We start from the raw sequence: 10,377 nt of genomic DNA, 5'->3' as shown, positions 1-10,377 counted from the left end.
CTATGCTGTTTGTAGTAGCTTACCCGCATTCCTATTTTCCTATTCATTATTAAACCTACTCCTGCATTACCCCTATTTGATTTTGTGTTTATAACCCTGTAGTCACCTGACCAGAAGTCTTGTTCCTCCTGCCACCGAACTTCACTTATTCCCACTATATCTAACTTCAGCCTATCCATTTCCCTTTTTAAATTTTCTAACCTACCTGCCCGATTAAGGGATCTGACATTCCACGCTCCGATCCGTAGAACGCCAGTTTTCTTTCTCCTGATAGCGACATCCTCCTGAGTAGCCCCCGCCCGGAGATCCGAATGGGGGACTATTTTACCTCCGGAATATTTTACCCAAGAGAACGCCATCATCATTTAATCATACAGTAAAGCTGCATGCCCTCGGGAAAAATTACGGCTGTAGTTTCCCCTTGCTTTCAGCCGTTCGCAGTACCAGCACAGCAAGGCCGTTTTGACTATTGTTACAAGGCCAGATCAGTCAATCATCCAGACTGTTGCCCTTGCAACTACTGAAAAGGCTGCTGCCCCTCTTCAGGAACCACACGTTTGTCTGGCCTCTCAACAGATACCCCTCCGTTGTGGTTGCACCTACGGTACGGCTATCTGTATCGCTGAGGCACGCAAGCCTCCCCACCAACGGCAAGGTCCATGGTTCATGGAGGGGGGGGGGGGCACATTAGGCTATCTTGTGCAAATCTTTTCATATTTGTGTAACTACTACACTCTACGCTGATTTGCATCTGTTTACTGAATTCAAGCCTTGGTCACCCTCTACAATATTTAGCATCCACACATCCCTCATTACCAGCTTAACTTAATTCAACTACACATTTAATCTGTAGTACTCTGCTGTAGGAACCAAAATTATCAAGCTTCTATTCTTTTTTGTAGGTACTATTAATAGCCATGGTTCACTTCCATAAAAGGATACACGATGAAAGCCGTCACCAGCAAAGTCTCTCAAGTCATTTATCTTTACGCGAGATGTTAGTTGCTGGCGTGGTGCAAAGACTCACCACGCACGGCTTTCGTGTGTTACAAATCTCATCGTTCTTTGTTGCACAGTTAATGTACACATGCGTGCTATACTTTGGAGTAGTAGCTATCTGTCCAAATACTTACCCGCGCAGCAAAATTTTAGCAGCGTGACCAATTAAGGGCTAGAAAAAGAATACGTGTTCCCTGTTGTGTCGGGCAAGACGCATTACGTTGACGCTGCGTGCACTATTTTGATTAACTTGTTTAATGTTTCACTGAAATGGCCATTTTCTACTCTGCAACATACAGGAATTTGTGCTGAGATTGTAGCTTCCATGAGCGCCTTGGCGTAATATTTCATTCGCAGAGCTTTCAGCTTTATAAGTGTATCATGTTTGTGACGAAAGTTCAATCTTTTGTTCAAAGCGAGAGGTTTTTATCCATGCTCAAGACCCGATGTAGACATTTAATTTATTTATTCGTGAATATTGACTATTTCATACGTTAATATTGCATTTGTTGATGACAACAGGAATTTAAGATAATACACGGTTCCTATGTTTACTAATTCAAATGTCAGTGGAATTGTTCTCCACGTCGGCCGTGGTGACCGAGCGGTTCTAGGCGCTTCAGTCTGGAACCGCGCGACCGCTACGGTCGCAGGTTCGAATCCTGCCTCGGGCATGGATGTGTGAGATGTCCATAGGTTAGTTAGGTTTAAGTTCTAGGGGACTGACGACCTCAGATTTTAAGTCCCATAGTGCTCAGAGCCATTCTTCGGTATTTGATGCGAGAATAATTCACTAGACACGCTCTGCCTTGAGCATAATCGTTTTTGAGATAAGCTGCCATCAGCGGGAGTATTTTCAAATTTCTTACATGCATTTTACAGCAATTGACCGATATATCTGCGTTGCTGAGAACTTCGAAAATTCCTGCTGATCCTTCGGAGTGATTCATGTACGTCACGTCTATTGCAAATGGACAATACAAAGTGAGGTTATACATCCCCATTGCACGTATCATCTCTATAAGAAAGGATACACATATTCTTGCAGATCGTATCAGGAGATTAGTGTGTGCTGATTGGATTGTTGCATTCATTTAAATATATCTTGAAGGTCCACTAAACTGCACATTGAAGTCTTTCCTACATCTGAGTAATCAATAAAATAGCAGACAGACCACGTTAGAGATTTCTATCACGCTTTAAAATTTTGTACTAGGAGAGGAATTATTTCCTGGCATTTTCGCTGAAGTCATACCACTTACGTACTGATATTTGCTAGAAAAGGAGAGAAGTGGTAGACTTTCAGTTCCAAACAAAAACATTACTAAAAGCAAAGTTTATATACGATGCTAACGAATCCGTTTTTCAACAAAACATCTCTTGCTGTTACCAGCCTTCATTGTGTATCCTCATTACTTCTGTCGTTCTCAGTTACTTTGTTGCCCGAACAGCGAGACTCGTCTGCTACTTGCAGCGTCAGGCAGTATATGTGTACTCCGTAACCGTGTCTAATTGGCTACGGCGAACCTAAAATGACACACTCATTTTTGCCGTTTGAAAACTGTTACCCTGTTTTCTAGCAGAGAGGTTTAAGTGTAATTGGCAATTTATCTGAACGATCTTATACGGTCCAGTGTCGCGTGTCACTTACAAATCAGTGCCATTTGCTTGCTTTTAATGAAGGAGATTTGTAGACCTATCTTCTATAGGCGGAGGCCTTAAATCGCGTCTCACGGCTAATGCAGTTTCCTTGTGCGGTATCTGAGTTACACAAATATATTTCAGATTACAGATACCGCAAAGTAATTGCTCGAAGAGAAAGTACTTCCGCGCGTTTCACGGGGGAATTAGTCGCGCCGCGCCTACCTGGAGCTCGTCGTATTCCCGGCACGGCTGCGTCGCCACGGACTCGCGACGGCCTAATGTTCCGTGCGTCCACTCCGTTCCCAGCCAGCCCACTGCAGCAGCAGCGGCTATCTCGAACTCGGTTCTCATTAAGGCACGCACCGCGGCCGGTGGACACTGCGTGCGACGCCGCCGTCTGCTCTCGCAGAACTAAAACTCATGTAAGTTCGCGTGCGTCGTGGTCGATTGGCGGTACCTATCTGGGCTCTCATTTCTTTTCCTTTTTTTTTCGCAGGAGAAATATTGTTGTGAAACTCGATTTCAGTCGCTCCCAAACACTGCATTTTATCACGAATGATGCTAGTTTTACTCAGACAATTACAAAGTTTCGTGTAGAGTGGTAGTTTACTAAAGGGCTGTGCAATTACGAAGTTCCGTGTGGAGTAGTAGTTTTGCTGAAGGGTTGTTAATACTCTTGTTCGCAGAAGTCCGATATCATGCAGTTTCGTACAGTGCTGCTTGTGTGTTGTGTCTCTCCGACACAATCACACACAATACTCACTAGCTCCTACTGTATATACACTACTGGCCATTAAAATTGCTACGCCAAGAAGAAATGCCGATGATAAACGGGTATTCATTGGATAAATATGTTATACTAGAACTGACATGTGATTACATTTTCACGCAATTTGGGTGCATAGAGAAATCAGTACCCAGAACAACCACCTCTGGCCGTAATAACGGCCTTGATACGCCTGGGGATTGAGTCAAACAGAGCTTGGTTGGCGTGTACAGGCACAGCTGCCCATGCAGCTTCAACACGGTACCACAGTTCATCAAGAGTAGTGACTGGCGTACTGTGACGAGCCAGTTATTCGACCACCATTGACCATACGTTTACAGTTGGTGAGAGATCTGGAGAATGTGCTGGCCAGGGCAGCAGTCTAACATTTTCTGTATCCAGAAAGGCCCGTACAGGAGCTGCAACATGGGGCCGTGCATTATCCTTCTCAATTGTAGGTTTTCGGAGGGATCGAATGAAGGGTAGAGCCACGGGGCGTAAAACATCGGAAATGTAACGTCCACTGTTCAAAGTGACGTCAATGCGAACAAGAGGTGACCGAGACGTGTAACCAATGGCACCCCATACCATCACGCCAGGTGATACGCCAGTATGGCGATGACGAATACACGCTTCCAATGGGCGTTCACCACGATGTCGCCAAACACGGATGCGAAAATCGTGATGCTGTTAACAGAACCTGGATTCATCCGAAAAAACGACGTTTTGCCATTCGTGCACCCAGGTTCGTCGTCGAATACACCATCGCAGGCGCTCCTGTCTGTGATGCAGCGTCAACGGTAACCGCAGCCATGGTCTCCGAGCTGATAGTCCATGCTGCTGTAAACGTCATCGAACTGTCCGTGCAGATGGTTGTTGTCTTGCAAACGTCCCCATCTGTTGACTCAGCGATCTTGGCTGCACGATCCGCTACAGCCATGCGGATAAGATGCCTGTCATCTCGACTGCTAGCGATACGAGGCCGTTGGGATCCAGCACGGCGTTCCGCATTACCCTCCTGAACCCACCGATTCCATATTCTGCTAACAGTCATTGGATCTCGACCAACGCGAGCAGCAATGTCGCAATACGATAAACCACAATAGCGATAGGATACAATCCGACCTCTATCAAAGTCGGAAACGTGATGGTGCGCATTTCTCTTCCTTAGACGAGGCATCACAACAACGTTTTACCAGGCAACGCCGGTCAACTGCTGTTTGTGTTTGAGAAATCGGTTGGAAACTTTCCTCATGTCAGCACGTTGTAGGTGTCGCCATAGGCGCCAACCTTGTGTGAATGCTCTGAAAAGCTAATCATTTGCATATCACAGCATCGTCTTCCTGTTGGTTAAATTTCGCGTCTGTAGCACGTCATCTTCGTGGTGTAGCAATTTTAATGGCCAGTAGTGTACCTCCGTTCAGTTCCTCGCGCTTAACATCCAGTAGCTGGTCATAAAAATAGACTCTTGGCTCTTGTACACCACATTCTATACAAGGTGTTTTAAATCCGTCTATGTAAGTAGAAGGAAGTGTATATATTTTACACCAAACAAAAGGAATCGAAAAAAACACAGAGATGCTGTGGCACTTCGGTCAGCGCTCCCTGTGGTTGTCATGTTTCGGGAAGTTATTCTGCGGTTGTTTTGAAAGTTAGAGAGTTCATGTATGGTTTTGTAAGCTACACAGTTGCTGAGTTCCTTTTCGGAATCGTGCTAGTCGTGTGGTCAGAGTAGAAATGTACGCACATATCTCGAAAAAAGAATGAAGATTCGTGTAAATATTCTTACATACAGGGTGGTCGGAAATTCTCGTTACAGACTTCTAGGACTGGTAGAGGAGAGTGAGTACATCGTATTCTGAATAGAAACCCATGGCCGGAAACGTCGTCCAACGAGACTACAGAGCGTCAAAGTTGCAGGCGCGGGGGTCGGTGGAAGTAGGGGTACACGGGGTGATTCCGTGATGATGTCACAGACTTTCCAGGGTGAAGGAGAACGATAAATGTATTGCTTTGAAGTCGGGATTCCTGTACCGGAAGCGAACGAGTCGAAAGTTATAAACGAAAACCGTTCTGATACCTCTGACAGTTGAAAAGATGTACCGGTTCTTGTGTTGCGAAGATTGTAGGTTTGGTAACTTTCAGTGGTGATAGTGTGGACAAAAACGAGGAACATTTTCTATGTGTTCCTTCCAATTTAAGTTGTTCGTAATTATAATACTAGATATTTAGTTGAATTTACGGCTTTTAGATTAGACTGAGTTATCGTGTAACCGAAGTTCAAAGGATTCCTTTTATCTCTCATGTGGATCACCCTTTTCGTTATTCAGGGTCAGCTGCCACTTTTCGCACCATTCAGATATCTTTTCTAAATCGTTTTGCACTTTGTTTTGATCTCCTGATAGTCTATTAGTCGATAAACGACAGCGTCATCTGCAAACAACCGAAGAAGGCTGTTCAGATTGTCTCCCGAATCGTTTACATAGATAAGGAACAGGGCCTGTAACACTACCTTGGGGAACACCAGAAATCACTTCTGTTTTACTCGATGAATTTCCGTCAATTACTACGAACTATGACCTCTCTGACAGGGAATCACAAATCCAGTCACATAACTGAGACGATAGTCCATAAGCACGCAATTTCACAACGAGCCGTTCAAAAGCCTTCCGGAAATCCAGTAATACGGAATCGATCTGAAATCCCTTGTCAATAGCACTCAATACTTCTCGCAAATAAAGAGTTAGTTGTGTTTCACAGGAACGATGTTTTCTAAACCCATATTGACTATGTATCAATAGACCGTTTTCTTCGCGGTAATTCATAATGCTCGAAACAATATATGTTCGGAAATCCTGCTGTATATCGACGTTAACGATATGGGCCTGTAATTTAGTGGATTACTCCTACTACCTTTCTTGAATATTGGTGTGACCTGTGCTACTTTCCAGTCTTTGGCTGCGGATCTTTCATCGAGCGAACGGTTGTATATGATTGTTAAGTATGGAGCTAATACATCAGCATACTTGGAAAGGAACGTAATTGGTATACAGTCTGGACCAAAAGACTTGCTTTTATTAAGTGTTTTAAGTTGCTTCAGTACTCCAAGGATATCTATTTCTATGTTACACATGTTTGCAGCTGTTCTTGATTCGAATTCTAGAATATTTACTTCGTCTTCTTTTGTGAAGGCATTACGGAAGGCCGTGTTTAGTAACTCTGCTTTGGTAGCACTGTCTTCGATAGTATCTCCACTGCTGTCGCATACCTGTTTCATAAAAACAAAGTCCTAATGTACTGCAGCCATAGTGGCATCATCAAATGTTAAATCCGGAATCAGCACCAGCATCGTCAAATACATATAAATAACATCACATGCACGAGTCATGTCGTCAGTAGTACTACTGTTTAAAACAAGCTGCCGTACAGTAGCCACAAGATGTTTGTTTTATGCATGACTCTAGTATGTTCTTGTTCCTTCTCTATTCATTTCATAGACTGCATTAATCAGATAATGTGGATCATCCACTGTTACGGAATTTTATCATTCTCTTCCTGCAACGGAGTGCCGCAGGGTACGAGGGCCCTCTGCCGGTCACGTTCCTCCAACCACTTCCCGCCTGTGCGGAATTCAGCCGTCAGCGCCAACAGAGGGCGCTGATTATGTGCAGCACTACGTTTTCTTTCATTTGTGGCTCCTTTAGCGATTTGTTTTGTGGTTGTTTAATATTACCCGGTGCACTATCAACGATGTTTGATATTTATGTCATTTTCTAGAATATTGGCACTAGAGCACATGGCAACCACTGTTTCTTAACTATTCCTCTTTTGACGTGTTCTTCTTTTTATTGCTTTTTATTACTGTAATGCCATTTATACGTTATAAGCTTATTACAGACTTCAACTACAGTATCCCCCTATATTTTCGCTGTTTCACTTATTCATTGACCGAGCGAGGTGGCGCAGTGGTTAGACACTGGACTCGCATTCGGGAGGACGACGGTTCAATCCCGCGTCCGGCCATCCTGATTTAGGTTTCCCGTGATTTCCCTAAATCGCTCCAGGCAAACGCCGGGATGGTTCCTTTCAAAGGGCACGACCGACTTCCTTCCCCGTCCTTCTCTAACCCGATGAGACCGATGACCTCGCTGTCTGGTCTCCTTCCCAAAACCACCAACCACCACCACCTTATTTATTGAAAACTAGTGTATGCCGACATTAGCGACATCTGGTGAACTTACAACACAAACATCTTGTGGCTGCTGTACGGCAGCTCGTTTTAAACAGTAGTACTACTGACAACATGACTCGTGCAAGTGATGTTATTTATATGTATTTGACGATGCTGGTGCTGATTCCGGATTTAACATTTGATGATGCCACTATGGCCGCAGTACATTAGGACTTTGTTTTTATGAAACAGGTTCTGCCTCTTCATATTTAAAGCGCACATATGTAAATTTTGTCAGAACTCCTTTCCTTTATGGTCTATGTATTGTTCTTAAGCTGTATACAGTTTGCGAGTGTATTTATGTTTTTCCCATTTTTGCTGCAGATCTGATGATGGTCATTAAAGACCGAAACCGGTAATCTGTTAACAAAAAGTTTGTGACCATAGACGTAAATTAAAGGAAACTTATTACATAGACGGGTCACTGTTTTTCGCGACGGTGTCCCACGTTGCGAAACATGGAGATTTTGCTTTTTTGCTTCTGTTTGAATTTGGATTGTTTCTTTCGTTGTTTCTGCGACAGTGTTCTAACCCTTTTTGTGTACCAAGGAGGATCAGCTCCGTCGTTTGCTAATTTATTTGGTATAAATCTCTCAATTGCTGCCGATACTATTTCTTTGAATTTGAGCCCCACCTCATCTACACTTATATCATTAATTTGGAATGAGTGGAGATTGTCTCTCAGGAAGACGTCAAGGCACATGTCAGTGTCATAGCAGAACGCTCTGTGTGAAGCAGCAAAGTGTACGGGCATAATCCGATTTCCTAAAGACCTGTTATTCTGCCCTATTGTAACTCTTTCGCGAGCTAGTACAGTGTCCTTCGACGTCAACTAAGCACGTTGTTAGTGGCTTTCACTCATCCACTTCGTACGACACCGCGAAGCACCAGGAGCCAATGCTGTATTCTCGCCCTAAAGCCGTCGGCACACGGACCGTGCTATCGAACGTTAACGTTGAGCGTGCCAAGTTCAACGTGCTGCTGAAAGCTCAGGAACGATGTGACTTGTGCATACGGTACGTGGGCCCCAACGTGGTATACGCGATAGCAGCCCACCCCAGCGACACTTAAGGGGTGTTTCTAGTTTGTAAACCACACTGTTTACTCAACGGGTGCGGGTAAAATTCCCACGTTAACTCTATTAAAACGCACATTTCCTCCATTGTCCACGAAAAGGAAAGCACCATGTCCAATAAATAAGGACACAGGCTTATAAAAGTTCCATTAGAAACAGTGTAGTACAAATTTGGAATACTTCTCTGCATAAGATAAACTTTATTTCACCATTCCCACATTTTTAAAACCTCAAGGTCAGTCTTTACTTGACCACTGTTTCTACCCAGTATCAGAATCTTTGCAACATTTGTTTTGCGGAGCGTAAAAGGAAAAGGAGAAAAATATCTTTATACAAGTACCGCAAGCTGTCATGTAGATTAAACCAATCGCACAAAGTCACCCCTCAAAAAAAATGTGATCTTATATTTACATAACATGAAATATTATAGCATATACTTATATTAAACTAATAATAAAGAATCAGAACCTAATAAAAACGCGAATGTTAGGAAAAAAGAATCTGGTTTTGTTTGGACGCGAACCAGCGCCACAACAGAGTTCTCCACCACGGACAGTGACACTTACTTTTTTTTTTTTTTTTTTTTTAATCTGATTTTTGTTCGCTTTCGTTCGTTGCATCTGCTCGGGGCGGACGTTGTAAGACATCTGTTTAAGTTCGTTGTTGATCGATTAACTCAGTTTTTTTGTATTACAGAGGGCTGCTAACCTCTGACCGAACACGCTGAGCTACCGTGCCAACTCCTTACGCTAAACCAACAACACACAGTTCGTCTCCAATCATATTATGTTACGCCGTGCTGAAAACGTTAATCAAAGATAATTATGATACTAATTGAAATTAAATTATAACAAATTGTACCAAGAACAATGCGTTTTGGGTGGATCTTCAGAGTATAGCTACCTTCAAATAGCCTACTCTCATAATACGCAAGTTACAATAATTCTTTTCCCACGAATATGATGTTTCTCATTATTTTATTGGAACGAATCACACAGTTAACAACAGGCTTTCGAGTGATTCTCAATTTGCTAGTGCTCAGAAACGGCATACATACATATAGGCTTGAAATGAATGCCAATATGGCGCCTCACAACTCTGTACTGAAGGGAGACGGCGTGCGTGTGACGTAGGTGGCGTTGTGCCATCTCATTGGTTAACGCTCAGACGCGCGCTCCGAATATATGACATGCCAGATATTGCTCTGCACGTTCGGAAAGGCTCCCGAATGTGCCATTCCACGCTATGACGTCAGAAATTCGACACGCTCAACGCTCAACTTTCGGATGCACGGTCCGTGTGCTCACGGCTTAAGGTGTACTCGCCAGCGAAGCTACAGTTCGCAGCGAGCCAGCTCGGCGCTGTGGCACCGTGCTCCACCGCTGATCGCTCGGCGCCGAGTCGCTCGCCCGCTATCACTCATTTACGCTAGGATTTCTTATTTCAATTTCCGGAGCTTGTCTGTCAGCGGCGGAACCGCCGCCGGAGCCCGCCACTAAAGTGACTCATTTTCTGATAAGCCGCCCGCCGACACATACATACTAAAAACCCTTCCCCAGCCCCCACACCGCTCGCCGCCGGTAGCCCTCAGAATAGACCATTATGTCGTTGGCGCGCAGGGGGAGGAACTGGAGGCGGCAGGGGTGCGCGCGTTTTGTCGCT

This window comes from Schistocerca americana, chromosome 3 (genome assembly GCF_021461395.2).
Source record: "Schistocerca americana isolate TAMUIC-IGC-003095 chromosome 3, iqSchAmer2.1, whole genome shotgun sequence".
Taxonomy (NCBI): Eukaryota; Metazoa; Arthropoda; class Insecta; order Orthoptera; family Acrididae; genus Schistocerca; species Schistocerca americana.
This window is presented reverse-complemented; position numbering follows the sequence as displayed.